Source organism: Mus musculus, chromosome 16 (assembly GCF_000001635.26).
Source record: "Mus musculus strain C57BL/6J chromosome 16, GRCm38.p6 C57BL/6J".
Taxonomy (NCBI): Eukaryota; Metazoa; Chordata; class Mammalia; order Rodentia; family Muridae; genus Mus; species Mus musculus.
The window spans coordinates 76,315,939-76,341,903 of NC_000082.6; the positions used below are offsets into that span (position 1 = coordinate 76,315,939).

The 25,965-nt window shown below is 42.4% G+C and overlaps 1 protein-coding gene across 5 annotated transcripts in view; it reads right to left on the minus strand.

The window, feature by feature from the left end:
• Nrip1 (nuclear receptor interacting protein 1) overlaps positions 1 to 25,965 on the minus strand; it is an 86,425-nt gene that overhangs the window by 28,536 nt on the left and 31,924 nt on the right. For 3 of the 5 annotated variants that reach the window (NM_001358238.1, XM_006523050.3, NM_173440.3), the window contains exon 3: positions 14,808 to 14,926. The gene's annotated coding sequence lies outside the window, so the exon portion shown is untranslated. The other 2 variants (XM_017317020.2, XM_006523054.3) reach the window with 2 other exon arrangements.

The window sequence follows — 25,965 nt, forward strand, 5'->3', positions numbered from 1 at the left end:
CTCAACAAGTAGGACAAAGACGCTGAAGAAATGGTGTCATAGTTGGTTCTACAAAACCGAGGTCCTGTTTCTTTAATACCTAAAATACTTCTAGAAGCCAATAGATGCGAAAAAAAAAAATTCACTTCCACAGGCACAGGGCTAACTGAAGATGGAAATGGACAAAAGAGAGAAAATGGGGGGTGGGGAGGGGTTTTATATCTAGTCTATCACCAGTTGTTCAAAATCGATTTATTGAGCAGCTATTATGTACCAGACAACATGTAAGCATTATGGATATTCTGAAAAACAAAACATAGCCTTGGTTCCTTGATAAAAAAATAAAACAAGAAAATATAAAAGAATCAAACTTTTCTTTGGTTATCCTTTTATCCTAATTTTCCTTGGCTAATTATTATGGCATTATATGTACATAGATGCATGATTATACATTTTATATATGTGTATACACATACATGGCATATAATGTGTGTGTGTGTATGTGTGTGTATGTGTGTGTTCCTAGTATTTGTTCTGAAAGTGGGAAAGACCAACACTCAGAAGGAAAGTCTTGGGAATTCTGTCTAAGAAAACCTTGGCTTTTAGACCCAGCATTCCTCAGCCATGAGTGAGAGTCTTTTTTGTCACTGGATTACAGTATAGCAGGCTTCCATGAGGATTATCCATTCAACTTTTGTTTCGGCTAACCCTCCTCCCTGCTCTTCCCCATCCCCTGACCCCCACCCCTACCCCATCCTTAGGCAGTCTTTACCAGTCTTGTTCTCAAGATGAACGCATCATACTCCCCAAAACACCAGCAAATCCATGGTCACATGGACGCTCCTCATACAACTTGTTGGGCCACAAAACCAAACAAAAGGAGAAACAGAGTTGGAAGTGGACACGGAAGGGTGATGCGGACAAGAGTGGAAAGGAGATGGGCGAGGGTGGGTGGGAGTGGGGCCAGAGGAACAAGAGTGCATTGCACACTTGTGTGAGACTGTCCAAGAACAAACTTATTATACAAGATACAAGTTTTTAAAAGGAGGGACAAACATCCCAACACCTTATCAAAATTTTAAAGTCACGAAAAAATGTAAAACCAAAACCAGCAAAGACTTTAACAACTTTTCTTATCCTAGAAAATAAAATATTCTGGCTCTGACTTCTGTGCGTATCTGTCCTTTATCTTTTCTGATAGTAAGTAAACCACAAAATAATTGCACTAAACTACAGCACTGAGACCCTTGATGGCTATATTCAATTTAAAATATACTTAGTAATGCTAGTTTTGCCACGTAATATAAAAGTGTTTAAAAATGCGCCATTACGTAATCGACGACCTGACGTGGCTGATGTTCGTCACTGTTTTATGTGAGAATCCGTGTCTTTGTGTTTGAGTTTATAAATGTGTGAAATGCTCCCGAAATCAACCATTTTTCTTTAATCAGCACAGGGACCTAGATCGCTGCCTGTCGTATAACCGCTCCATCTGTATCAGGAAGTCTTTATGAGGTCTAAAGATTGGCAAACATGGAACAAACCTACGTTCATTCAGGAAAGTAAGCGTGTAGTCTGTAGCCAGGCTATACACGCATTTTAATATAAAAGTAAACAATGAAGCATCCATCTTGAACCCATTACACATTAACAGCCGCGGACCTAGCACTCAGATGATATTCAGCACACTGAGACGTTGGCAGAGAGGGCAAAGGGCAGCAGGAGTTCATGGGAGGTAAGAGGCTAAGACAAGAGGGAGGATGGCTCTCCCCTCACAGGACAGACGTACACACAGCCAGACATGCAGTGACCATGGTCAGAAGTGCCTCAGATAGTGGAGATGTCCAACTGCAACTGCACGTACATGGATCATATTTTAAAATTCTACAACATCCATTTAGTTCATATATCCCAATCCCAAATTGCCAACTACAAGTCCCTATTGGAAAATAAGTCGTAGATTTTTTTTTTCCCCCCGAAAAGATATGAGAGAAAAAAAAACCCACTTAATTCCTTTTTCCTACCACGGAATCCTAAGAGTATGTTTATACAGAAGAAACATCCAAAGAACAAACTAAATAACACATTTCTTAAGATAGTTTAAGACCACATAGCAGCTGCTGCACTTCTTCCTAACCTGAAAAATCTTATCCTGAAAGGACTTATCCTCTGTACTCCACTGGACCTGTAAGGGTAGGACGTACCGAAAATCATTTCCTAAACTAATTATGTGCCTAATGACTCCCATGGCCCCTCCCACTCCACAGTTAAAAATCTCACGAGTTAGCATGAATCTCATCTTTGCCTGACACATTTCCAGCCAGGAAACACATCAGCGCCTCAGGATTTTGAGGGTCTCAGTATCAATCAGGTTACGTTCCCAGTGGCTGCCTTTTAGCAAAATGATCTCACTCGCATAAACTCATGGCTGAAGTGAACCAAGCTGTAGCCTACTCCTCCTATACACCTTCATTCATTTCAGGGTTTTTTTTTTTTTTTTTTTTTCTTTCCTCAGACATCCAGCACGTGCCACAGAAAGGGCGCATGTTAAATATTCCTGGAGTGTCACAATATGTCATACAATCAAACAGATCCCAGCCCTACCTTTCTTTCACAGCAGTGGTGCCAAGCACAGGTATACCGACCGACGGAGCAATCAATTTGTTCTGCAGCCAGTAAGGCTTTCATAGCATACTAATGCAAAACCTCTCTTCTTTCTCCTTTGCCTTGACTCCCCAGTGCCCGGGTCCCGACCAATACAAGGAGGAGGGCGGTATGTCTTCTGCTGAGATAACCACAACTACTAATCAAGTGTACACGCACAAGGGCACAGGATTAAACCTCCACCAAGACCGAGTCAGGCTTTGAGAACAGCTCAACACATGCCCGGCGTAGGCAAACCATCATTTTACACATGAGTGCACACACAAACACACACATATACAACACCCCATATTTTATCATTCTTCAATTTTTATCCTCAGAGGGATAAAATGTCCCACTGTTCCACTGAGGGCTTCTACCTGACAGCATGCAAAACAATTGTTTTTTCCACTCCTGAGAACCATGATCTGTTGTGTGTTACAAATGCTCACTGTTTTCAAAAAGGAGACATTCTTACAAATTGGGCTATCTATCCAGTATATAACTCACAGATAGAACTTTCAAGTGATATGATAGGGTTAATAGACTCAGCATGGATTCTTCTGATTTTACACTTAAAATGGAATAGCTCAAACCTACTATCAAAAAAGAGCGTGTGCCTTGCTAATAACAATGAAAGAATTTCCATTTATCTCGAAGCTATTACACTAAGTATAATTCCATGCCATTTGAAAATATGCTCAGGTCTCAGAAGTGCTTTAAAGAGTATCTGTAACACTTTAGAGTCTGGAGGCACAGGCGGGTATTTGATCTCTTAAACCTAGAGTTTTCAGGTTCTCTTTAATTAGCCATTTATAGTTGCCATTGACTTATTTTTCTTTTATTCAACACACAAAAGCCATGCCAGTCATTGGAGAGCGGGATGACAGAAGGGAAACACTTTTTATACCAACACACATTACCTCATTTTAATTTGTCTGCCTTCGTGTGTGAATACCTTGAGAAGCCCTGCTAGCCAAAGGGCGGCAAACTAAACTATAATTAAGAGCAGAATAGAACACTCGTCTAACTGAACAAACTTCATTAGGAAGCTTCCCCAAGCACGTCTATTTTCATGTAAACAAATGCTCTGGCACAGTTAAAACACAGCTTAGTGCGTTCTTTCTGCGCCCTTCCTTTGCACCCCACACTCTCCTAAAAAAAAAAAAAAAAACCTCAGGAGCAATAATTAAGAAATAGGGAATGCAGTGAAGTATTGCAGGAATGTTTAATCAATACTGATACCTTTGTCCTTGACATGCGGACCATGTCACCAGGCTACTGTCATGTGATATCATGTCATTTCTCCACCTGGCTCCTGACCTTGTCCTCTAAATGACCTAAAGCTTCCCTAAAGTAGCAGGAGGCCCCTCCCCGCTGTCTCAGCAAGGTCGAATGGGTCAGCTTGTCCTCATCTATAATCCACCACCATTTGTCAGCAGGGAGGCTGGAGGAGGCAGGCTTGCTACAAGAGGAGAATGCCCAATTAGGCAGCTGTCACACAAAGCATAGGCTGCAAAATTATCCCCTGTCAAAAGAAAGAGCAGCTGCGGGTGCCAATTACAGCAACCTTTCAACCCTTTAGGTACTGGAAACTACACACAAGTAAATGAAGAACAATTAGCGATAACAAATCGATGAATTAGGACAGTAAATTAGAACGAGTAGCAGGTGAGCTTGGGTCATACATGACATTTAGGGCATACCAGACTCCAGGCAAGGGCAAAGCTCACTGCCTGGCGCCATGTCCCTGCATATAGAGTCCCTTCTACTATGTCTCTTGGCAAACCTGAAATCCTTTTCGATATCTGTACCTAAAACTATGTGTCTTGATGTAAGAGTCCTTTTTCTTTTCATGGACTCAAAACAAATGTTTCTTGACAGGAAGAAAATCCCTCCCAAGAACAGGTCTAGTAAATTCTAGGTAGTTCTTATACAATCTACTGTGTTATCCACTCCAACTTAAAAATGTTAAGTGTAGCTTACAGAATCCAAACTACCTGTTAAAATACTCACACTGAAACTACTATACATCTTTACACACTAGTTGGCCAGATTCCCATTAGCTCCTATTTGCAGAAAAGCAATGGGGTCTGAATTCTGAGGAAATTCTTCTGCCAATATCATCAAACTCAAATCAAGTTTCTCGGCCCAAATGTGATTTTCTCTCACATAAAGAAATAACAATTTTAATGGTTTATATCTAATACCTATAAATATAACAATCATAAAATTAATTAATCTTTCATTATTGGGCCCCAGGGTCATGCATGAAGTCCAAGCAGAAGACATTGACTCTCCTGGAGTCTATCTCATTGAGCTACTGGCCCACAGCAGAGCAAACCCAACATGGCTGTGAAGTATTCATGGGTCTGGTGTTATTAGCCTTAGCATGTCAACTGCCCTCAGAAACAAATTTTGGAAGGTCCATTTTAAATCCGTGTCAATTCTTGGAAACTTGAAAGACCTGATCTGGATCCGCTGTTGATTTGAAAGAAACAGGGGCTAATGAGTTCAGTGAGGCATCTCCATCGGAAGTGGGTGTGTCAGGGGGGAGAGAGAGAAGGTATCAGGCCCTACGCACCTCCCTCCTATACAGTATAAATGAATCACAGCCGCCAGAGGGTCAGCCCTAGTTCTTCCAGCCATTTGATAAAATTTCCAGGAGCCGTGTCTCCGAGAGAAAACTCCATTAAAAGTTTATCTCAGGATTACATTTATAAATTATGTTTTGTCTCAAAACATAAACCAGACTCTTGGACAAATTTTCCTTATTTTAGAGTGCAACCCCGCAATGTCAGACATGGAGAATGCAAAGAAAGGGCAAGGAGATGGGGAGGAAGGAGTTAATGCCTTTAGAATTCGGTTTCCATCATACATGGGTGACTATCTCTTTAAATAATTTAAATCCTCTCCATCAACTACAAAGCTGTTTTGAAGCCATTTAGCTTTCTTCTTTACATGTGTTCTAATTAAGAAATGACCTTGTCATCACGCACACCAGAAATCCGGGATTATTTCCTACAGCAAAAAATTCACAAAGCCTCCCCCCCCCCCAAAAAAAAAAGAGAGTAGAGGTGGGGGGAGGGGAGAGAGACTTCTTCCCCAGTTCCCTCACTGAGGAAGTTGTTGGTTGGCTGAATGCTGAAGCAGTTCCACCGCATAATTTTTTTTCTGTTGTTGTTGAATGTCACAGGGCGGGTTAGAGTGACCTTGAGCTGCATCAGCGGCTCAGCAAGGGTCGAGATGCCTGCAGGCGCCCTTGTACTGGATTTGCAAGACAAAAACCTTCAAACTGGCTGAAGGACATCTTAAATCTCTTCAAAGGTTTCCCGAACTAATCTGGGCTGCTCTTAGCAGGATCAGCGCCAGTATGAGAAGCAAAATTAAAAACAAGGTCTTTGACAGGATGCTGTCTCCTCTTAACCCTTCCAGAGCAGAACAGAAGACGTTACAAGCACTCTGGAGAGATGGCTTACCTAGAAGCACTCTTTCATAACAAATTATGTAAGCAAGAAATCACAAAAAGAAGGGAGGGGGGAACTATTAGTCCTCAAAAGTAAACATTCCTTCCGTTTTATTTATAATGAATTCAAGCTGGGTATTTTTTTTTTCCTTGACTATACTTTAGTGTCATGGTGATAAACCTGAAAACTACAGCTATATCTTAGATTTGCAGCACTGTAAAAATCAAATCACTCCATCGACACGAATCTAGGACTTTCAGTGTTTGAAAAATAAGCTCTGGGCTGGTTAAATCGAAGACCAGGTACGATTGCATATACCTTGCTAAAGTGACAATCAAATAGTATCATGTGACTAGAAACAGACCTGAGAAGGACCTGAGAAGAACCTGGTAAAGCTAGCTCAGTGCTGTTTGCTGGGAGAGGCAAACGTGCCCTTTTCCACACTGTTCTCAGCATCTCCATCCATGTATAGGCCAAAAGAGAAAGAAGAGCGAGGCAGTTGAGGCTTCCTTGCTATGGTTTGAGTGTGACACCCCCAGACTTATGTGTTAGAGCCTGCATCCTCAATTTCATCCACTAATGGTACTAACGGGATGGAATGATGTCATAAAGGTGTGGCCCCTATAAAGGAAGAAATTAGCACTTAGAATGGCAGGTCTCTGAGTGCTCTCACTGCGCAGTATCCCCTGCTATCCAGTGATTCTTAGGATGTACCATGCAGCCTTCACCAGACACCAAGCAAATGACTGCACAGTGCTCCCAGACTGCTCAGTACCGAGAAACATGCATTCCTCTTCCGGTACTCAGCCTTGGGTATATTGTTAGAGCAGCAGAAAACAGACTAAAGAGAGGTAAATGTTTGGCCTTTCCCAAAGCAGGGCCTTTGGATTTCAATGCAGGAGCTATAGTAGGCAAGTTTGAAAATAATTATTCTAAAACCAAACAATACAAAATGATAAAAACAAAAACAAAATAACAGAGTGGGGCACAGTAGTGCACACCTTTGATCCCAGAACTCAGGAGGCAGAGGCATGGGGATCTCTGTGAGTTCCTGGAAGCTTGGTCTTTAGAGCTTGGAGGTCCAGGACATCCAAGGCTATACAGTGAAACCCTGTCTGGGAAGAAGAAAAAAAAAAACAAAAACAAAAAACAAAAACCAACAATGACAAAACAAACAAATAAACAAACACACCAGCTCTAGCGCTCAGAACACAGTTTCATGAAGTAAACTGGGTACTGTTGTGACTGGACTGTGAGATGGCTCAGTAGGTAAAAACAGCTTGCTGCACATGTTATCTACTTGAGTCTGGTTCCTGGAACCCACATAAAGCTAGAGAGGGAGAACCCAAGCCAAAGTTGTCCCCTGACCTGCACACCCCATCCCAGGATTAACAACAACAACAACAATAGCAACAAGCGAGTAGTTAGCAGAAGCAAGAAGCAAGGAAATTATTTCCTCTCAGAAAACAGCATAAGTAAGTTCAGGACTCTACTGAACCTCAACCACATCTCCACTCACGAGAATTCAGCTATGTAGTTGTAAAACACACGCGCTCAGGGCTGTAATACCTAGCAAGTTCATAACAGCACTGTGCACCGCACATCTTTTCTTTGTTCTCTGTGCAGAGAGAGAGGCAGGGAGCTGATGCTGCTAAGTGCTAAGCTGGAAGCATTCATTCATTTGGCAAGTGCCCTGGACACACCCAAGTAGGGATGACCTAGGTTTTGGTTATCTGCGTGTGCAGATGGTGAGAGAGGTGGCGGCTAAAGATGGAGACAGCCCACCACAAGAAAATGACCACATTCTAGGTCAGAGCAACGGATTTGCAGGCAGAGCAGAGCTGGGGTGACACAGGAAGGGGTAGCTATTTATTGTGACTGGAGATTAAGCTAACAATGCTCTCAGCTCCAAGGACTTTTGAGTCAAGGCCACACCAAGGAGCTTAGGCCTTTATCTGGTGGGAATGCATGGTTTATAGGAAAAGATATGATTAAAGGGATGTTTTAAAAAAACAAAACAAACAAAACAAAAACTGTGGGGTTGGTGATGGTTTGGGGAGAGGATGTGGTAGACCAGTTGGTGCAAAGAAGAAGTCAAGAGTCAAATGAAGGTGTGGGCAGCCCAGTTCAACACAGCTCAGAAAATAATACAAATGAGGACTGAACATTTAGGAAGCAATTTGTGGAACATAAAGAGTGCTACAAGATAGATGTTAATTAACAGCAAAAGATGAAAATAATATAATTACATTTCTAGCATAGGTGTATAAAATACTGTGTTGATATGATCTGTCTGAAATTTCAAGGAAAACAAAAATTCCAGTAGAAATAAGAATTTGCAATCTGACCTGTACATAATTCAAATATATTCTCATCCTAATATATTCTCATCCTTGGCAAAGGCTTTGTTTATGATGAAAGCAGTGTGCAACATTTTTTAAACAATGTGAAGGCATAGTTCTGCTTTTCTTTTTTTGTTTTACTTATCTGAGAAAGGGTCTTACATCCTACATAGTCTCAGCTAGCCTTGAACTCATGATTTTACCTCACTAGCCTCTCTCTGAAGTGCCAGGATTATATGACTAGGTCACTGCACCCACCTCAAGGCCTATTTTTTTTTTTTTTGGCTAGGAGCCAGAAGCTGGAGTAGCAGTCTGGCTTAAATTACTGTATGGTTGCTGGAGCAAAGAGTTTTATACAACACTAGTAAAGGAAAAAATAAATAGTTGATAAACATTAACTGAGGGCCTACTATGCTTGGAACAAAAAAAAAAAAAAAAAAAAAAAAAAAGATTAAAGGACTCCCAGTGTTCTGTGGATTTCTTGCTGTGCTTCCAGATTATCACTGGTAATCACATGAAGTCCCAAATTCCAGCTCGCATCATGACATCACCATACAATAAGAGACTCTGAGCTGTTAATAAATCAAGAGTCTGATGAGAAGCCATTTTGGGATTACCATCCAGCCGCAAGGTACACACTGCATTCCCAGAACTCTCAGGAAGACCCAGTACTCAGGGAACTTAAGAGTCGTTAAATACTCTAGAGACTGACTGTCCTGCTAAGACCTCAGAAGGAATTTAACAGAGTGTCAGCCAAGGTAGAACAGGAGGGTGCAGGGAGCAGGAGTCACTAGGGCCAAGGAAGTATCTGCCAGAGCACAAAAGGCAAGCCAGCATCAGGGGTCAGGCTGAGGCAAGAGGAAGGAAGGGCGCAGAGAGGAGGGGAGGGGAGAGGAGGGGAGGGGAGGGGAGGGGAGGGGAGGGGAGGGGAGGGGAGGGGAGGGGAGGAGAGGAGGAGAGGGAAACACTTGAAGGGGAGCCTACCATTGTCCCAAAAGAAGACATGGACTTCATCCTAAGACTGCATTAATGAGAAAGCTTTCACAATCTCAACAGTGAGATCTCCACAGGAGAAGGGCGTGGAGTGTCACCAGTCATAAAAAGGGACTGCTCTTGAAAGCCAGGGTTACTGACAGTGCCTGGCTAGGAATGACCTTATGAGTATCCACAAATAAAATGACTTCTTGACTAAGCATCTCTGGCTTATGGCTGCCAAGCTGACACTGGCAATAGGTTCCAGGACATTCTACGTCTAGACATTAATAGAAGAGTGGGTAACATGATGAACTCTGTAGAAGTTAAGAAGAAATTAGACAAATGTACGAAACACAAGTTAGGTGACATTAGGAGGAATGCATAGAACATTCTGGCTGGCAATGTGAATTCTAATATCAGCAGTCTCTGAGTATGAGTGAGTGATGCTCCAGGGTCCTTAAGGGTCCCTATTCAGGATGCACAAGAGATCAAGACTACTTTCATGAGACAAAACAAATGTGGTTTTGGGGTGTCTTTCTAACGTGTGTGCGCGGTGCCATTCAGGAGCCACATGCCAATGTTTTAATGGCTATTGAAGTGCATCTTAGGATACTTTTTCATTACAAAAATCTTCTCAGTTGAAATTTCTCATATGATACATTACAGGCGCTACTGCTGACCTAGAAGAAAACTCACCTGGACCCTCAACAGATTAGGGATAGGAAGTGACCCCCAGAAGCTTAGGAAGCACAGATGACACAGTAGGGTAAAAGCCAAGAAGCAACATCTTGACTCTCATCAAACAAAGGACATGTTTTCTAGCTTCCAGGCTGTCCACTGTAAGTATGCCAGAAGAAGAATGCTCTCTCTCAGCTAGAGGTGTGGCTCAGTGGTAGAGCACTTGCCTACAGTGCACAAATGCTTAGATAGTTCCAACCTCTCTAATCACAGAAAACAAAACAAAAGAAGAAAGAAGAAAGGGGGAGAAAGAAATCTCCTGTGTCAAATTTTCCCCCTTGATCCAGTTGAGGAAAGAAAAGGATGTTAGTTGTAAATGAGTAGAAGACTAAGGAGGACTTAAAACATTTCCCATCTTTGCAGTCAGCATTGTTGCACACTTCCCATACCATTAGAGGCTACAAGGATAATCAATGGCAAACCCTCTTGAACCGGTTGTACAAGCTTTCCAATCAACAACACACTGAGATCAGAGTTAAACAAAGCCATGAAGCAAATAAGAAAGCTCTGAGAAGAAAGAGCGGGAACTGAAGGCAACCCGGCTACAGACGTGGCATAGGAACTGGCTGAAGGGACAATCTAGTGTTTTGCCAACTGGAACAGTTTAGGGAGCGGAAGGACCAGGAGAACAAGGAAGAGATGCATGCACATGACATAACACATTCTACAAACATTGTTACCTCCCTTAAATACAGAATTTGCCAGGAATTAGGAACTTTCTCAGGCTGTGGCACTCATATGGGTATCCTTGAGTCTGGTGAAAGATTGGGACATAGGATCTGAATGCCTTTTGCTTAATGTCCACCCTGACAGGACAGAAGCCTTTGAAAAGCCACAGAGCTCACTACAGCGCTGAAATGGACAGGGAACAGAAGGGAAAGCAGAGCTTCATCATGCACACACTAAAAGCACCAGTGTGGAGAACATCTAGGTGTGGCAAGAAGGGTAGGACCAATGGCAAGACACTAACTGAGACTTCTCACCACATGTTACTCAGACCACCCCACGAACCAGTTGAGATTACAAAGGGACCAATGGGGTTAGAACATGAGACTGATGCCTGATTCCAGACAGGGAAGGTTTGCTACCCACATCAAAAGCTTTGCTGTTAGAAACATGTCAAGTTGGGATGGCCAAGAGTGCAGAGATTCAAGATCAAGTTAGCCACCCAAACGGAAATAGACCACAACCTCAGCAAAAGGGTGGGCTTGAGGCTGGTTCTCCAGAGTCTTCCATTGCTTAATTTACATCACTTGGACCTATCACAGAACAGCAAAAATTCCAAGCGCATCCAGAAGTCTAGAAGAGTAGGGATTTCCCTCCCAAATGACGTTAATCATATTAATTATTCAGAAGAGTCAAGGGGAGGCCATTCTTTACAGATATCAAATTTAGAGAAGAAATGTTAATTATGCTTTTCCCACTGTAATGATAACTCCGGATTAATTAAGAAAGGCTTGTTGTTTTCCTATGATCGTTATGCTCCGAGAGTCACTCAAGCATAAAAGCATAAAATGACTAGAAAAACAACACAAGTCCGTTGGAGTTGGGGGGGGGGGGATGTGGTGGCTGAGATATTTGGGACGAGGACCTCGGTAAAAGCTGCAGGCTTAGCCTCTGAAATAAGATGGCTGGCCGTGAGGAAGGGAATTATAACTAGATGGAAGCAATGTTGGAAATTAACAACACTTCTTCTGAGCCAAGGTTCTCGATCTCCTTACCAGGGTTGTCCATAGCCAGAGAAGCTCCGAGGGTGGCAGCCAGACTGATTTACGGCAATTAATTCCAATTAAATGGACTGATCTGGGGTTTGCCTGCACCACGTTCCTGCACCCACAGTGTAGAAGTTTAAATGCATCCACACACTATTATATACTAAGCAAAGGACACTGCATCGGCTCTATGTGGCTAAGACTTTGCTTTCCAGTTTAAGTCGTCTTGGCCCAGAATAGTCAACACAGTGTAAGATGCTTCAAGATAAAGACAACTCCACAAAAGATTTTTTTATACCTTATTTCTATATTGTCTTATCATTGGTTATTATTGCTAAGCTCTTACTTACTATAGCCAACATAAACTGTGGCATACTGTACCTAGGAAATTCTGTACTATACATGATATGAGGCACACACTGGAGGCCTCTGGGCCTGAAGGAGTACTATTCTTTTGGTAGTGTTTCTTTTCTTTTCTTTTTTTTTCAGGACAGGGTTTCTCTGTGTAGCCCTGGCATGCCAGTTTGTGTGTGCTGTAGAACCACCGAGTGTAATGTGCTCTGTCCTCTACATGTGCGTCTATAGCTTGAACTCAGGAGTGGGAGACCACATCCTTACGTGCTGAGGAATGACCAGTCCCAGAAGGGCTAATTTCTAAATTAGAACGTTTTGGGAAGACATTTGCATGTATTTTTTTTTTCCACCGACCTTACCAACCTGGCATCCCCATCTCTCAGAACCAACTAAATCTCTGGCCATTTTCATGTTTTTCAGAAATTTCTTTCTCTGACATAAAAGTTGAATACTCAAAACACTTGCTGAAAGTTATCCATAATCTAATCAGACTAGGAAAAAAAACCATATTAATATGCAAAATTTTCTAGTGAAAAGGCATATCACAGAGAGCATTTCCTTCTGTGGAAAATTATTACGGTCGTATATTTAAGCTAAAATGACTCAGTCAATTATCAGTTTTATTTAATCATCTTTTTATAAAAATAAACTAATGAATACTGCACAAAGAAAGTGAGCAGGGTTGGGGGTCCTGTACAATTCACCTTAAGAGTAAATTTCTTTTGTTAGTTACTATATAGTAGGACTCGTTTCTTGAAAGACCTGAGCTCACACATATGGAAAAACCAGTACAGGACATTAAGAGTTTCATATGTGTTCCATGTTTTATATTGCTTTCAATATTTAATAATCTAATTGTTTCTTCAGTCCTCTTCTTCATTCAAAAAACATCACCATCCTACAAAGCTTAACGCTGGTTTCTTTAGTGTGGTTGTGTAACAAACTGTGATAAAAAAGGCTTATTATAAATAACTTCAACTTGTCAAACACTGTTTACCACACATTCCTTAGGATAGTACCTACACACACACACACACACACACACACACACACCGGGCCTCATGTATTTCAGGCCGCCTTGAGACTTACTATGTAAGTAAGCAAGGGTGATCCTGAGTGCTGGTGTTAGGGGCCGGTGCCACCAGGCCTGGTTTTATACAATGTTAGGATTGAACACAGAAGCTCCAGCCCCAATAACGATAAACACATTTTATAAAATAAAAGCCAGATATATTCACCTTAAAAATCTCAAATCATGTTATGTATATGGAAAAACATCAAAAATAAATAAATAAATCATCCTCCATGATTAAGTTTTGTATTTCAAAAGTTGCCCTCCATTCTAAATATTCTTAGTTTCCTTAGAAGGAAAATCTACACTGATAGTCCCCCGCCTTTTCTCGAGCTAGACTGTCTGTCACTAGTACCAGGTGGCCCAGGAGGGCCTGGAACTCAGCACTGTCCCTTCTTAGGGTCTCGGGACGGACCTGCAGGGCCACCACAGCAGCTCAATGTACTGCAAACTTCAAGTGGCTGTGTTCTTTATCTGCTCACCATCAGAGTCACCTGTTCAACTGAAGTGACTGCAACTCAGCTTCGTGTGACTCAGTAAAACAAGGGTGCTGGCAACCCACAAACTCAGTACACCTTCTGTCCTCGCTACTGCTGCTTTTAGGCACTTTCGGAAACAGAACGCTTTCTTTAAGGATTTTTTCTTTGTGAGACAACAAGAAAATATAACCATTAAGGAAAACAATTAAGCTAAGCTCACTGCTTCCTTTTCGGACTAGGAGTTGACTCAAAATTACCATCCCTTTCCCCAGCCTCATATGGTGAGCTTAGGGTACAAACGCTGCTTTTTCGGACCAGAGTTTCCAGGTTTCTGGCTTGAAAGCGAACTTGTCCCGAGAACTTACAAGCACAACACATTCTGTTCTCCCCCAGCTTGTACAGGCTGCTACAGCCCAGGAATAAAGGTCTGAGGCAGCACTTATACTAGAAATACAGTTGGGTAGATTCCACCAGACTTATGACTCACCCATCCCTTTTTATTTTATTTTATTTTTTAAAACTCAAACCAAATATTTGATCATTTCTCAAAAACGCTTTGTAGAATGTATACAACTCCCACCTATGAAGCCGGACCCACAGTAACTAAACATTTCTGTTTTCTTCTCCAAAGAAGAACTAACTTTGTACCTGGGTTGGATTGCTATGGAGATGCCGGCTTTACAACTTCCACGAGTTTGGGTAAAACCAAATTATCCACAGTAGCACTGTTTTCTTTTCTCGGCCCATCACTCCAGAAAGAATCCTCCTGATTCTACTCTTGAGATTTTTGATTGTCTTGTCCTTTCTTCTGGTACTTAATCTCTTTCACTGTTTGTTTACATTGATCTGATTCTTTACTGTCAAGTCCTTAGATAGGACCTTACGTGTTTTCTTAACCGCACTGCCTAAAGAGATAATTCGTATAGATAAAATACAGAATAGGTATCTGGTAACTGTAAGCTAATTTACAACCAAGAAAGGACGGTCTAAAACAGATTAAAGCCAACGAGGATGAAGCCAAAGAGAAAAGGGAAAGGGTTTCTCACCGTCTGCCTCAGCCTGAGCCTCTGCTATGTGGGAAAGGAAGCTGAGAAGGCTGTTGAAAAGCAACTCTGATGTCATCGGAGTCTTCAGATTCTCCGGGCCTCCTCAGTCAACTGCGCACCTTAAGAACCGGAAACGGACAGTTTGGCAACCATTGCAAATCAGATTTAGGAACATTATTTTGTAACAGTCAATACATTGATCTTAGAATCTTTCCTTGCTCAAATTCAATACAGGAGTCATTTGACAGGTAAATAGAAATTGTTTGTCTATTAGTTTATTAAAGGAATGCAGGAGGTCCTTGCTGTGGAAATAATACATTTGCTTAATTATGAGAAGATGCTATGCCAAAGTAAACCATGAAAAGGGAGTGTTGTCGCTATCAAGTGCCTGTCAACCTACATTGATAGCATTCACCCCAAAATTCCATGTACCCCTAGAGACTTCACCCAAAAAAAAGGAAACAAGAAAAACAACTGTAGTTTCTCTCATATTACATCTCTTCAGTTTCAAAATAGCAACAATTTAACCTTCCCCACACAATAAGCGTCAGCCTTCTTACAGTCATTCCTACAAGGACAGGAGAGAAAAGCTAGAACCAGTTTTGATGTTAACAGCCCTCGAACCGGAGAACAGACAAGAAACAAACCACGTGGACCAGCTGAGGTAAACTACGGCAGAGCCTGGCACCCACAGAGCCTGGCACCCACAGAGCCTGGCACTACTGTGTTATTGATACAATAGCAATGAACACAGAAATCACCCTGTACAAGAAACGAAACAAAAACAAAACATTGAGTGTAATCCCATTTTACATACACTCCTAAACGATGCAAATTAATCTACTATGGAAGGAAAAAAATCATCCAATGGGGTTCCCTGGGAAAGGGGAGGACACAAGGCAGGAATTCAAACAGGTGCTACAGTGAAAGGTGGCACTGCTTTCATAATGGCTTGAAATGCCACAAAAACGGTTTATACCCCTTCACGTTGCAATCCCAATCCTAAGAGTTTCCTCATTTTCTAAGAAAACAAAGAACATCTAGAAGGAGGTAAAAGTAAATAGCAAAATAAAAATTTATAATACGTATTATTTCTAACATCAAAAAAACAGAAATAGCTAATATATATTGAAATAAAAAAGCCTAAACGTAGCCAAACAACAATCTATTATACCATGAGGTAGTATATACACGATACAGCATCATATACAAAGTCTTATATAAGAAAACTGAGTTCTACTGAGTGATATATATTAAGAATTAAAGAAACAACTCTATGTTTAACACAAATACATTTGCATTAAATCCATACAAAGTAATGGCATGCTTTCTGCATTGAAACCTAATTTTTTTTTTTTACTTTCTGCTGATAAATATTTTGTAATTTTCTTCAATGAATGGGTATTGCTAACAAATGAAAGCTGAAAACAACAACCAGGAAGAAGTGGACCTGCTTGGTACAAAGGAAGGTCTCTAAGAGGTTTCCCAAGTCAGAGGTGGCTCTGCTGCCACTCAACTCCACCAGTGACCTACTAAATAGGGAGGGCTGGTTAAACCGGAACAAACCAGAAGCCATCATTAAGCTGCGTGCTTTCCCAGCTATAGAGCACTTTGTTAGGCTGAGCATGCTTACTTAACCTTTGTAGCGAGGTTACTCGGGAACAGCAAACTCGGAGGAGGCTCCCAAATTCTATATTGTGGAGTCAAATCCCATCTTGCCAATAAATTTTGACAGGCGTTCTCAGTAAAGAGGGGGAGGTGGGGTGGGACTCGGAGGAGGCTCCCAAATCCTATATTGTGGAGTCAAATCAGACCTTGCCACTAAATTCCGACAGGAGTTCTCAGTAAAGTAAGGGGCTGGAGGGTTAATGACCTTTCCTGACTATGTATAGGAGGAAGTTATTCACAAGTGATCTTTAAAACAACCACATTCGCAATTATATTTATTAGACTATAACAGAGACCTTGAGGGATTCTCTATACCTAACTCCTAGCCTTGGAAACTACTCCGAATAAGTCGGCCTTGACTTGGTTGACAAATAATCAAACCACCGACATCCCACTAGTCTTTCAGTGTTATTGCATTTCTTCTCTTCTTGAGAAATACCATTACTTGATCTTTAAACCCAGAAGAGCAGGACCTGACTGCTGAAGAAGGCAGCACGGGTGGGACGTTATAGTCCAAGCTGTGTCTTCCTTAGTATAGTCTCCAAACAGGGATGCTCTATGAAGAACACTACCTGCTCTTGACTAGAGGGAAAGGGGGGATTTGCAGTGTAACTTATTAAATGGTATAGGAGCCTTCGCAACAACACTCTTGCTCACACCGCAAGGACAGTTATCAGAGTCTGGCACAACATGAGACCTTCTGCATGCATGCAATATAAAAGAACCCTATTAGCCAACGGTTATCATTTCCATTTGATGGATGAGAAAACCGAATTTAAGCTACCCCAAGTCACAAAGGTAAAGGAAGCTAAAGAAGAAATCACTCTGTGGGGTCAGGGGTGGACAGGCAGATCTCTGTAAGGTCAAGGCCAGCCTGGTCTGTGTAGTGAGACCTGTCTTAGAAAAAGAAACAAAAACAAAAGAAAAAAGAAGCAACCAAAATCTGGTAACATTTAACTCCAAGCCTTGGAAATGATCTGAAATATTAATAGTCACCCTTCCTTCCAGAGTAATATTCATCTCTGGGCCTCTCAAATCACATACATACTGGAAAACAAAACAAAACACTGAAGCAGATGAAGTCTGTCTATTCCATGGAGGAGGTAAAATCAAGTCTACATCTCTGTGGACACTTGCTCCATTCCAGAGCGACTCATTTCGATGGCTACCCCCCACCAGTGTTGCTGAACTCTGTATGAACACGGGGAAAAGTATAGATGTTTAATCATAACAACAAAGGTTAACACAGAGCAGCAACTTTCTCAGATGATCATTTACAAAGTTCTTACGTAAGGAAATGTTTAAGCTAGTCTCAGGCACAAGTCAAGAACTCAGTGTGTCAGACATGTTTTGAACAGGTACAGGAGACAACAGGACAGGCTTCTGAGGAAACCCGCTATTCACTAGTGGGTGTGATACTGACTGGCCTGCCTGTCCACCCTCAGCTGTGCGCTTGGTCACTGGCTTTGCCCCTGTGCTGGGCATCACCAACGTGGTCTTGCTACAGCTCCAGCCATCATTTGGGTTTGACCTCCATCCTATTACTAATGCGTGTTGCAGTTTGTTTCCCAGGTAAAACAACCCTTCCTTGCTGTTGTAAACACAGTTTGCATCACACCAGTGTTTAAAGATAGCAGGCTTGGCTGCCTAGGATGCTGAAATATCATCAGCTGAATGCAAAGCCCAAGTGATAAATATGAAAACACATAGCTTGGGGCAAGTTAAAGTCAACCTTACTGGGGTGCTAAAGAGGTGACTCGGAGGGCAAGAGAGCCTCCTCCTCCAAAAAGATCTGGGTTAGATTCCCAGTACCCATTCAGTGGCTTTCAATCATCTCTAACTCCATCTTCAAATCAGACACTCTGTTTTCTCCACTGGCACTCAACCCCATTACCTGCAGGTGCCTAGAAATACATGCAGGTGTGCACCCATACATAGGAATACTTTTTAAAACAATATCCTAAGTGAGCAAAAGTAAATAAATAAATAAACAAACAAAATCTTAGGAAAAAAATCCTCTTGGTCTGTAGGCAGTGTAATCTTGTATGACATCTACCACATATCTCTTAAGATTAAGAAAAAAGTTTACAAAAGTTTGACAGATGACAAGACCCAGAACAAAAGAACCCTTTCACAGGTGTCATCCAAGACCACCGGAAACCACAGATATTTATATCACAATTCATAACAATAGTGAAACTACAGTTATGAAGTAGCAACAAAGATAATGTCATGGTTGGGGGTCAGCACATTGCTGCATTAGGAAGGTTGAGAACCACGGCCCCAGGGGATCCAACACCCCTTTCTGGCTTCTGTAGGCACCTGTGTTCCTGAGTACATACCTGCACAAGTACACATTAAAGAAATCTTTTTAAATATGGTGAATGCTAAGATACACAGGAGAAAATACAGAGATGAAGTGTGGAGCAGAGACTGGAAAAGGCCATCCAGAGACTGCCCTACCTGGGGATCCATCCCATATACAGACACCAAACCCAGACACTATTGAGGATGCCAAGAAGTAGGAGCCTGATATTGCTGTCTCTTGAGAGGCTCTGCCAGAACCTGACAAATATAGAGGCTGATGCTCACAGCCAACCATTGGACTGAGCACGGGGTCCCCAGTGAAGGAGTTAGGGGAAGGACTGAAGGAGCTGAAGGGGTTTGCAATCCCATAGAAAGGATAATAAAATCAACTAACCAGGACCTTCCCCCCACCTCCACCGAGCTCCCAGGAAATAAACCACCAACCAAGGAGTACACATGGTGGGCACCATGGCGCCAGCTGCATATGTAGCAGAGGATGGCCTTGTCGGACATCAATGGGAGGAGAAGCCCATGGTCCTGTGAAGGCTCGATACCCCAGTGTAGGGGAATGCCAGGGCGGGGAGGCGGGAGTAGGTGGTGTAAGTGGGGGAGTACCCTCATGGAAACAGGGGGAAGGGGGATGGGATAGGGGGTTCCTATGGGGGGGTGGGAAAGGGGATAACGTGAAATGTAAACAAAGAAAATATCCAATTAAAAAAAAAAATAAAAACACCTAATACCCAAAGCTACTCTAAAGCTATTGTGAGAACAAGGCATTCCCATGTTCCTGATCAGAACATAAGAGGCCTAGCCTCTCTGGGAAAGAGCTGGGCAGTCTCAGACAGTTAGGTGCATCTACAATACACAACATCACAACAGTTTCACATAGCTATTGAAGGAGAAACCAAAGCATGTCCAAAAATTGTACGCAAATGGTATTGGTATCAATCCTTTTAGCCAAGATTATCACCAAAGCAGCCACCCACCAATGAAGGGATAAGAGGGAGACAGACAGTAACCAAAACCAAACGCCACGTGTAGTGCTTTGCAGAGCAAGAGCTACACAACAGAAGGGAAAAGGGACCACCAGAAGGGACTTTCAGACCCAGTGTCTGTTTATGTTTTAAGGAAGGTTCCATAGACACTCAAGGGAGAAAGTACAATCTTGTATGGTAATGGTCATAAAATTCTAAGAACACGTGAGTAAATAAATACGTATCATGGTTTAGTTTACTACCTGTTAAACTAATTATCTGGATGGACCACTGTTTGAAGCAACATAAAGAACCAAACTTCTAGAAGAAGAACAGGAGAATTTAGGTTAGAGAAAGATAAAGCCGCAGAAGCACAACCCATAAAATCTGACCAACCGGCCCTCAGGAAAGACTCCAAAAGATATCAGTTATCTGAAAAGCCAACTCCAGAGTGGGAGAAAATGTCTGCAACCCAAAAATGATAAAAAAAAAAAAAAATCATCTGGAATGTATTCAATTCCTTAGAAGTCAAGAGTGAGATAATCTAATCAAATAAAAATTAGTAAACTGAACGAGGACTGAAAAGTTCTTCAAAGAATAAGACTTCACCGGCACACAATATGGTGACTGTCATAATTCCTCACCAGAACTCTCGATGAAGTGACAAAGACCACCCCACCAACACTACAATAACTACCATTTTTCACTGGAAACAAATCGTCAGTTGGAAATGATGGTGGGTGGATCTGGTTGCACTAATTCACTTTCTATGGCTGTGATTAAACCCCAACAAAAGAAAGCCACACTGGGGAGGAGGAGGTTTACTTCATCTTACCTCTTAAGGATCCATAAATGAGAAGTCAGGTCAACAACTCAAACAGCAACAGAAGCAGAGGCAATGGAGGAATGCTGCTTACTGGCTTGCTCCTCCTGACTTTCTCAGCTTGCTTTCCAATCCAGGGCCACCTACTCACCGCCCATAGTGGGCTAGGCCCTCCCATACCAATCATTAAAGAAGAAACTCCACCCTCCCCCACTCCTCTCATTCTCCTACTCCCTCACTCACCCACCTACCCACCCAAAACCCCACCCCATCCCACACCCCAGCTTGCCTACAGGCCTAACTTGTAGAGACATTTGCTCAACTGAATTTCCCTCTTCCCAGAAGGTCCTATATAGCTAGGGTCAATTTCACACACACACACACACACACACACACACACACACACACAGTGACCATCAGACTCCTCCACTCCAGATGAGAAAAGGGGTGTGTGGGGGGGTGTCTAGCCACTTGGGGAATGAAAGAGCTGAAAGCTTTGCACAGTTACATGCGTGTATACTTTCACAATGTCACAACAGTTTCACACAGGGTTATTTAAGGAAGAGAAACCGATACAAGTCCGAAACGTGCATGCAAATGAGATCGGTATCAATCCTCGTAGCCAAGACGGTAAGCAAAGCAAACAGTCGTGCAGTGATGGACAGATAAGTGTGAGGTGGTAACCAGAAACAAAACACAAACAAAGGGAAGCCACTGTGACTGCAGACCAAGGCTCAGAGCCTAAGGATCAGTGATGGAGGAAGCCCCACGTTGTGTAATCGTATCCCACGTGGAGGGGACAGCTAGAAGAGTGGAATTGTGGCGGGAAAAGCAGACCAACTCCTGGCCAGAGAAGGGACAGCACTGTAAGTGAGCAGGGGATGCAGACAAGACCACCATCTTCTAAAAAAAAGACAGCTGCCATCACTGACATCTGGAAAATGTATTTGAATCCTGCAAGTCAATCCTGCCAGTGTGTGAAGTAGGTGGTGTTTCAATGACAGGTCTCGCTGGAGCAGAGGCTTCAGAAAACACACAGCGTTTAGAAAACGAAACTGTCTTAAAAGGAGTCTCATGCAGCAAGAAATCAAGCTTTTCTCATTTCCACGAGTTAAAGAAAAAACACAATCTAAGATAAACATAACGTGTTACAGTCAGAACGAGCCTGAAACGAGCTATTCAGCACAGGCTATTCCTTCTCCCTCTCACACCACAGGGGAATGTAGTCTACTGCATAGAAACCATGAAAAGAGTTAAATAGTTCTTTAAAAATTAACAGCTGCTATACCACGGAGAGATTCTATTCCTAAGTATATTGAGACAGGACATGCTAACTTGGTCTACACACGAATTCCCAGGATACTATCACCATCCATTTTCCAAATGGTAAATAACGTGTTAAACCGGACCAGTGGAATATTATTCAACCATAAAAAAAGAATGAAGAATGCTGTGCTGCATTCTACAAACATTTCAATTTTATCACTTACTGAAAATAGCCAGTCAACACAAAGCACATGTGTATAGAAAAAAGCAAACAAACCCAGAAACTGACAAGGAAACACTCAACAACAAAATATACTTAAAGAATATAAGTAAGTTGTAACCACCATCCGCTCTTGTCTATGGCAAGAACATTGGAGACACTGTTGGGACAAACTAAACAACCTAACTTGCTATGTGCAGGAAGCCACAATGGAAGAAAACAATTCTTCTCAAATCAAATCAATACATTCCACACGATGTCAATCTAATTTCAAAAGACTCTATAAACGGACTAAACAGATCTGAAACAGCCAATCGCATTATTCCATCAGTCCACAGAGACTCCGAGAGAAGCCTTGCTCTGTCAAACACTAGGGCTCACCCACTATGGAGCTCTGAAAGTTAAGCTGTGAAGACATCAAGCTCTGGAAACAACAGACTACTGACACATGGGTAGGAGCCATCACAGGCAACACAAGCTGCGCTGTAGGTCCCAGCGCCATTCTGCATCCTGAAATAACCAGTTATCTATTGTCAGAATACAAGGAATTAAAGTTTCACAGATGAAGGCAAGGGTCTAATATTTTTACAAACGATAAAGAGATTGTGAACCCCAAGCCTGAGGCAGGAAGTTGGGGAGTTAAGGCCATCCTCAGCTACGTAGCAGGTTCAAGGTTGACTTTGTCTCCTCGAAGAGACAAAGAAGGAGAGATAGAAAGAAAATATGAAAAGACAGGGAAGGCTTCTTAAGACGTAGAAACAGGTAACTAGAAAGCTAATGAAGTCAGTTTCATCAGCATTAAAAGCTTCCATTCATTAGTAAGTAAATTTTATTCGCAAGAGTTTAAGATGCAGAGAAGGTAGCCTAACACATTACTATTATTTGTAGTGCTGAGGAAGGCCTGAACTCAGGACCCTGTCCAGGCTGAGCAAACACTATGCCAACTGAGCTGCAGGCTGCGCCCATGTACAAACACTTCATGGAAGAATACAACAATAGTGAACAGTGATGTGAAACAGCATCTCATTAGAAAGCACAGAAGAGCAAAAGGGAGCTACCTCCCAGAACACACTCTGCCTCTGTGTGCGTATCTCTCGGCACCTTAGGATGCCTCTCTCTCCATCTACACACACACACACACACACACACACCTGCCCCTGGGCCCCTGACAGTGACAAGATTTGGCACAGCTGTTGCTGGATGACAGCTCCTGATACTGTCTACACTTCTTTTTTCGGGTATGTATTCTAGAGTCTTACCTGGTGAAAACACCAATGTTGACTCCACCAATGCTTTGTAACAGCTGTTACATATATACGGCTGTAAGTGTCTATTATACGTGTGTCTGAATATGTCAGCACAGATACAGCTGCCGCGGTCTTGATGAGTGACGTCTTACAGAGACTCACATAACTGCACACCTGGGTCCCAGTTGGTGGCACTGTTAGGGCGGTTATAGAACCTTTAGGTGGTTTCAGGCTTGCTGAAGGAAGTCCATCACTGGGGCGGGCTTGGAGGATTCCCGGCCTCTTCCCACTTCCCGTGCACTCCCTCTCCCTGTTTCCTGTGTGTACATGAAAGATATAATCTGCCAGCTTCCTGCTCCCACCACCGGCTGCTATGTCTTCCCTTCCCACAATGGACTCTAACCTTGGAAACCACCACAAGCCAAAATAAACTCTTGCATACGTTGATCATGATAGTCTCCGTATTTTTCTCTCAGCAACAGGAAAGTAACGAACGAATACCAAACCCAACTGAAACAAGCAACCAAAAGCACCCACATATCAACCAACAAAGGAATGAATAAATTCACACGACGTAATATTATCCAGCAGAGAGAATAAATGGACTGTAAATACAGCAGTATAAATGATTTCCTAAAACCCACAATGAATTCAAAAGAACAAGTCTCGGGAGACTACGTTCAAAATACTACGATTTCACAAGATGTACCAAAAGCATAAAATTAACTAACGTAGAATTTAAGTATCCAGGTGGGAAAAGCAGCACTATTAAGAACAACATAAGGGACTAACATAAAATTCCAAAGAGGTCCAGGGTAGCAAACGGTAAGAACGAAGCTGTGTGGGTAGGGATGGGCGCTGGCTGATAGAAGAGTCACAGGAGTGGAGTTCTCTTTGCAGGAGGGGCGCAATTCTTGGTTTATCATTCCAATACTGTGTCTCACAATGTAACTGTAGATGAGCAGCCTTCATGTGAAGATCTGAATTGCAAAATACTCCAAACCTAAAATGTCTACAGTCTCTGATACGATATCGGAAAGCCTCAGTCGGGTTTTAAGAGTATTTTAGAGAGTCGGATAGTTTGGTTATGAGCCTGGTAAATTTCATGCAAGTATTCAAGAACGGCAGGAACTTCTGAAGTATGAAGCCCCTCAGAAAGGGGGTGCTCAAGTGCAGCCCCATTTCCAGTAAGTGAGACATAATGAAAATAAATGAGCCACTGTGCTGGGGTCAATGGGTCAACTCTCCTGTGATGAGAAGCTGTTGGGGTACGCATCTCAGAAATGCTCACAGATGCACAGAGGTAGGTTCCCTCCCCCTTAATTAACAACAAATAAATAAAAGTAAAGGAATATATTAAAAGATGCACACATTCACACACACACACACACACACACACACACACACACACACACACACAAAACCGTGAAAGCAGACTTGCAGGTAAATGCTTATAGCTTGCCTAATCTAAGAATGAGGCTAACTCAACAGCAGTCACCGAGGTCTCAAACAAACAATCCTAAGGCCTGCTGGCTTGTGGCTCTGGAGATGGTGGTGGGAGTCACCCAGTGCGCCCCAAGGGCTTCGGGGTTGTCATAGGCTTTTCTCACCAATTGAGGGTAAAGGCCAACAGTCCTAGATCTGTCACGATTAGCAAAAGGGTCAGGAGAAAAGCCCAACTCCCCCTTCAAAGCAAAGTACTTGTCCAACACAGAATCCCTTATATTTCTTATATACTGCTTTTAGCTCAAAGGCGATTAAAATCGTCCAATGACGCAGCTTCAGAAGTGAGGAATATTGCTTTAGAAAACTGCTGTATGGAAGCTAGAATTCTTTAAAAATTTAAATCATGAATTGTAATAATGTCCTAGATGGAGTTTTCTACTGAAATATTTTCACAGTATCTCACAGGGGAAAGAAAGGCACTTTGAAATGCTCTCGGTCCTGGATTGAATATACTTAAGTTCTTCACTACTGGCCTGGTCTCATTCAGATGAGTGTGGCATCCTGACTTCTTGGACTAACTCTTCAGAAGAAAGGAAAGCAAAGCCACTCGTTCCAATATCACACGACCCTATGGCTCTGATTCATTCAGATAGCTTTGATGTGCATTTAACTGCAAGCTGGCTATGAACTACTCCAGGGCTGTGTGGCAAAACTTTTCCTGGGGAGGCACTACACACACCTCAGGTGACCTAACCCTCCTCCAGGCAGTTAGCTTGGCAGGTGTCCTCTTCTCCCTGAATCTGAGTCCTCTTTGTAGGTCGCTTTTGTGAAAGAGACTCTTAGCTTTTACTGCTGATGCTGAGCCTGGGAGTGGGTGACTATAGACATCCACCTATGGCTAAGAAAAAAACTATCACACCCTAACAATGGTCACTTGTTCTTGGGAGCTTCAAAGTGGCTCTGAGTTGAGGCTGATAACAGCAGTGATCTCTGGGTGTGAACACACATTTATCATCAAGAAGTTCTTTTCTGCTAGGTTCTATAATCTCCCCAGGCACAGGGTTCTATCCTGGCTTACTGTTGTAGACGTGGTGACCTCCTTCTTGTAGATTGGGCCTCAAATTCCACGAGAAGGCTAGTGATCTTACCCATGAGAGCCGAGTCATTATTGCGCAAGCAGGGACTTCCTGCCTGGCACGTGGTATCT